The 6,000-nt window shown below is 45.2% G+C and overlaps 1 long non-coding RNA gene across 3 annotated transcripts in view; it reads left to right on the top strand.

Annotated features, from left to right (window-relative positions):
- The first annotated feature begins 455 nt into the window (after nucleotides 1–455).
- The window catches only part of LOC146855814 (uncharacterized), an 82,475-nt gene continuing 76,930 nt past the window's right edge, over nucleotides 456–6,000 (top strand). For 2 of the 3 annotated variants that reach the window (XR_014981396.1, XR_014981397.1), the window contains exon 1: nucleotides 1,048–1,185. This is a non-coding gene — a long non-coding RNA (uncharacterized LOC146855814). Of the gene's footprint in view, nucleotides 577–1,047; nucleotides 1,186–6,000 lie in introns of those variants that run through there. The other variant, XR_014981398.1, reaches the window with a different exon arrangement.

The following is a 6,000-nucleotide window of genomic DNA, read 5'->3' as shown; positions in this document are numbered from 1 at the left end:
GGCGGTGTTCTCATCACACATAATTTCCTCCTCAAATTCTCAATGATTCTCAAATTAAATGGCCTTTAATGAGGAAACCTTAGGCTTTTGTCATTTTCTGTAATTTCATGGCAATATTTAAGCTAAAGACATTGATGTAATCCTTTATCAATAATACAGTGTAACCTGGCGTACCCTTAGGTTGTGTATCTTCTCTTATTCTAACAAATATAGTCACATCTCTTTATCAGTTTTCATAAAGCTTTTAAAAACGTCATTTTTATTCAATTTCGTATTTCACAAATGATTCCCGTATAATGAGGAAATGAAATTCTTCCACAATTCTCTAGTTTGTCAATCTCAACCAATAACAGCGTGCCTTTCTGTGATGTTGTCAACCAATCCCAGCGTGGTTTTACACCAACCGACCAATCACAGCGTGATACTCTGTGACGTCAAACTCACTCCCTGCAGCAGCTCACCCTCCTTTACAAATTACTAAGATGCGTTTTCTAAGCAAATACACAAGACAATATGCAAGTGTTTCAACATAAAACTGTCTGCTCCACTAAAGGAAGAATGTCTTTCATTCAAAAGGTAATTTGAAATAACCTTTGCTCGCATGTGATTTCATTCCTGAACCAGAGACCACGTCTGTTTAAGCGTGCCTCTCCTTTGTTTGTATTTAAGGAAACGTTACGTTACGTTAATTTTTAGCGTTGTTGTACTATGCCCTGATTTAGGAAATAATTGTCACCATTGAATTTGACTCATGTTTTTAAAAATTTGGCTTTTTAAAAAAACAAATGTTTCTTCTTTAAAAAAAAAACGAAAGTTTCTTATTTTAATCAACTGCCGATTTTGCACTTTGTTTTATCATACCTGCACTTAGTAGATCTTGCATCTTTTGGGGCTGTTAACGGGGACTGCCTTCAGTGGTGCACTTCCGCTTTGGCAGGAAGGTGCAGTGGCGGGCTTACGCTCTGGATGCAGGTACGGGGGGAGATAAAAGCTCGGCCACTAAGAGGCCGAGCGCTGCAGGAGCACGCTGCGGGAGCGCGCTGCGGGCGCGTTGCCGGCACGCCAAAGGCAAGCCCGTCTGCGCCTGGCCCGTGCCTAGTGCCAGGCATGCTGTCGGTTTCAGCACCCATTTCGCTTCTGGGTTCACCTATACCGGGGACCAACTACTCTACCTGATTAAAAAAGGTAATTGCGGGTAGAAGGCTAGGTCCATTTCATACTCCACTATGGCTCCCTCTCAATTCCCGGAGTGTAGTTTAATTATTTGCCCGTCTAAACCACAACTAAAATCAGCTGTCTGCAATCCTACGCAGGATGAGGTGGGAGGGTCAAGCGCTGTACTAGGTACTTTAATAAATGCCCGCTCCCTGTGTAAACATGCGACTGAGTTTGCGTTGTTTGTAGAAGCACATGCTGTAGACCTAGCCTTTGTCACGGAAACATGGGGGGATGCCTCCTCAGACCCTGACTTAGCCACGGTGGTCCCGGCCGGATTCACCATGTATAGACAAGACAGGGTGGGGAAAAGGGGCGGGGCTAGCTGTTATATATAGGAACAAGTGGAAAGGAACTTTCAACCCTCAAAATAATGACCCTATCGTGGAATTCCTAATGTTCAAGATTCTAATAAATAACCATCATGCTCTTAATGGCATCTTACTTTATCGGCCACCTGGACACCGGGCCGAGTTTATGAACACCATAGGTACCCCCTTGGACATCATATCTCAGTTATCAGATTTTACACTTTTGGGTGATTTCAATCTTCATTTTGAAGATCCCTTAGATAGAGATGCTATTAATTTTCTTGACATTACAAACAACTTAGGCCTCACTCAGCAGGTAACAGATGGGACCTTCTCAGGGGGACATTTGCTGGATGGTCTGTTTACAAACAATAAATCCTTGCATTGCCTCCCCTCACTTCCGCTTGTGTGGTCAGACCATAAAGCAGTAATGTTTTCACTACTCATCCAAAACCCTCAGGCAGGGAAATTTGATTATAAACAGCTGAAAAAGGTCCGACCTTGGAATAGGCTTGCAACTGAGGATCTTAAAACCTCCCTGTCCCAGAATCCTCCTGCTTTTTCAGAGAATCCTTCTTGTGGCAGCTGCTATTTTTGAGGATTGTTTAAGGAGCTCTATAGATCATGTGCTTCCGGTCAAGTCCTCTATATGCCGCAGGTCAAGGCACACGAAACCTTGGTTTTCTGAATAACTCAGACTACAGAGACAAAAGTGCCATCGTTTGGAGAAGAAGTGGAGATCTTCCGACGACACTAGCAATAGGATGGTTTATAAACAAGCTTTCCTTGATTACAAAAAACTAGTACTCAAGGAGAAAGCCTCCTATTTCACTACAGCCATAATAAACGCTAAAAACTCATCTAAGGAACTTTTCTCTACAGTAAAAAAGCTAGCCAAATGCCCTGGGGTAACCGTCTCACCATTAAACCAAACTTTCTGTAACTCCCTGGCCTCGTTTTTTCAAGACAAGGTAAATGCGGTTTACAGTGGGTTCTTACAAAGTGGTACTGCAGGGACGTCACTGTCATTAGGGATTCCTGGCGCTGCCTCCGTTGTAAGGGAAACCTCCCTCATATCACTGACAGTAGTGACCCTTATGAACTTCTTTCCTTTCCTTTGTTAACAACGGAGGAGGTCATTAATCTTTTGCTGTCTACCAAATGTGGGTCCGCCTAGATCCCTATCCCCCCAGAATTTTTCATCTTTTGCCAGAGGTTTTTGCTTCTTACCTGACCCCTATTTTCAATCAAATGTTTCTTTCCGGGATTTTTCCGGCGAACTGGAAATTGGCATCTGTTCTCCCCCTTCTAAAAAAAGTGAACCTGGATGAAGCAGATCCTAATAATTACTGACCAATTTCCAGACTCCCCCTACCTGCAAAAATGGTGGAGAAAGCCATGAATATCGTTATTTCTGATTATCTGGAAAAGCATGCCTGTCTAGATACTTCCCAGTTTTTTCTTTAGGAAGCAACACAGTACTGAACTGGCGCTGATTTCAGCATCTGAAATGATTCGGCAGACCGTTGATGCAGGAGGCAATGCAGCACTTGTGCTGCTTGACCTCTCTGCAGCATTTGATACGGTAAACCATCAGAAACTTTTGCAAGTCTTGGAGGGGGTTGGTATCAAAGGGAAAGCGCTTGTTTTACTAAAATGATTTTTGTATGGGCGGGAGCAATTTGTGGCTCTTGCTGATTTCAAGTCACCATACTCCATGTTGCCATGTGGAGTACCACAGGGCTCGTCATTGAGCCCTACCCTTTTTAATATCTATGTGGCGCCACTGGCTAGGCTAATAAGATCTCTGGATTTCTCTGCTATCTCGTACACAGATGACACTCAGATTGTGGTCTCAGTGTCAGGTTCTGCAGACGATACAGCGGCACAGTTCCACACCTGTCTCCATCAGGTAGGGGAATGGATGTCTTCAAATAGTTTGAAGTTGAATGCTAGTAAGACTGAAGTCTTACTTTTTGGCAACCACACCAACTTTTGGACCCCTGTTCTGTGGCTGGCAGAATTAGGGTCGCCTCCCAATCCAAAAAATAAGGTCAAAAACTTGGGGGTCACGTTTGACTCAACACTCTCCTTCGAGGGCTACGTCAATCAGGTGACATCTGCCTCCTTCTATACCTTAAAAATACTGAGAAAGATTCTTCCATTAATACCAGTTGAGTTGAGGAAATTAGTGGTTTCGGCCCTTGTATTATCTAGAGCCGATTACTGTAATGGTCTCTTCATGAACCTTCGTAAAAAATAAATGCCTCAATAAGTTGCAGATAGTGCAAAATGCTGCAGCACGCTTATTGTTGAATATCCCGAAACATAAATCGGCCTCCACAGCGCTCAAATTGCTTCACTGGTTGCCAGTGGAAAGGCGGATTGAGTTTAAGGCTCTCTGCATTGCATTCTAAGCCACACATGATAAAGGGCCAGCATTCTTCAAACAGAATCTGTTGCCTTATGTTCCTGCCCGCCAGCTTCGCTCAGCACGCTCTCACAACCTGGTAGTTCCCAGGTTCAAAAAGTGCGCCTAAGGTGGCAGGAGCTTTCTGGTAGGCATGACCAAACTTTGAAATTCTCTTCCGGTGCGGCTTTAGGAAGAAACTCACCTGTTGCCATTCAGGAAGGCATTAAAGACAGGGCTTTTCAATCTTTGAGGATGCTTTGTACTGGTTCGGTATGACTTGTGCTGAGCAAGCGCCATGATACCCTTGGGTGAATGTTTGCGCTCTATAAATTCCCATTTCATTTCATTTTTAGGTCTCGCCTGAGCTATCGCGTGAGACATTTAGTAGGTGGGTTTAGAAAGTGCTACCCACATTTTTGTGCTGTCGACAAGCTACAGTGCACGATGGCGTGCACGCGCACAGCTGCTCCCCGCATTCCCCCCTCCCTTCTCGCCCAGCCATCTATGTTTCCCGCGCGCGCATCCGTAGCGTGCATCATCACGATCACTTTCGCTTTTGTGATCGCGATCGCGATGAGGGCACTGCCACCCAATCAATGGAGGAAAACAAACCCTGTTACACTGCCCACGCGATTCACACTCTCTCTCGGATACGTCTTGCGTTATTCGTATCTGGGCTGCCGGAACACCAGAAAGGCTTCTTTTCATATGCAAATGAGCTACATGGGAAACACTAATTCCGGCGCTTGCTTTCATCCTGACCCAGTTCACACTGAAGTCACGTGACCCGGCTGATCAATAGCCACCCGCCTTTCAGCGGGATTCCCAACATGCTGCGGGGCTGATTGCATTAGGGTAACCCAAGTCTAAGTGTATCTTTCTCTTCGATAATGCACCGAGGGTCCAGAAAATTTGCAGGTGAAGAATACCCGTAATTTATATGTCAAAGAACAATTTACCCCCATTTCCGTTTCACCTAAGTGCAACGAGTACTTTAAGATGAATAACAGAGCGTTGTTTGTTATCTGATCTGGGGAGTCAGATGGGATTGAAGTTTTTTTTATTACAGCAGATGAAACCTTTTAAAATTTCACCGGTATTGTCATTTCACATCTAACAAAACCCTGCATGCTTGAAGACCCCTGCAAAACTGAAGAATGCAATTTATTTCGAAGTACTAATATGAAGCAAGCGCGCCACCGCGATCGCAATGAGGGATTGTTAGTGTGAGACCTCACGCAGCACCATACCACTCCCCCTGCTGCTGCGCGCGCATCCCTAGTGTGCGTCATCGCGATCACTTTCGCTTTTACAGTGATCACGATCGCGATGAGGGACGGCACGTTTTTGTGACTAAAGCTAAAAATGCGGCTGCCCTTCTAGTCGTTTATACACTAGGCTGGCCTCGTTGCTGAGTATGTGTGCGCTGGCCACTCGCATTGTGTGTTTGTTGATTAATGTCCCTATCTGCTTTTGGGGCACGAGAAGTGAATACCTCAAAAGGGAGAGGGTACATCTGTTGCTTCACGCACTCTCTCCTTCTGTACCCTGATTGGCTATTGTACGCCTTCTCTCCTGCTAGTTGTACATCTCTTGCTCACACGCTCTCTCCTGTGCTCTGATTGGCTGCTGTACACCTCCTCTCCTGGTAGTTATACATCTCTTGCTCACACTCTCTCCTCCTCTCCCCTGGTTGGCAGTTGTCTGCTACCAGTCTGATCGGGACGAGCTGCGGAAACGCATTATTCAGTGGCTGGAAGCTGAGGTGATTCCAAACGGCTGGCTCTCCAAGGGCAACAACTACAGTGAAGTCCTCGACAAGTACTTCAAGGTGAGGAACTTAGAAGGAGAGACCACTAGCTGCAGGTGGACGTGGCCTCCATCTGGTCTTTTAGACTCACGTGGTGTATTACTTTCAGCTGCTCAGCCCCTGAGCATTCTGGTACATGGAGTGCGCTTAACATCGTTGCAAACCAATAGTTCCATGATTAGTGTTTTAACTTTTGAATTCACATACTCAACAGAAGGTTGAAGGTGGCACGTGCTTTTGGTGAAATGTCA

Source organism: Triturus cristatus, chromosome 4_1, assembly GCF_964204655.1.
Source record: "Triturus cristatus chromosome 4_1, aTriCri1.1, whole genome shotgun sequence".
NCBI classification, from domain to species: domain Eukaryota; kingdom Metazoa; phylum Chordata; class Amphibia; order Caudata; family Salamandridae; genus Triturus; species Triturus cristatus.
The sequence above is the reverse complement of the archived record's forward strand: the minus strand, read 5'-3'. Positions and strand labels throughout refer to the sequence as shown.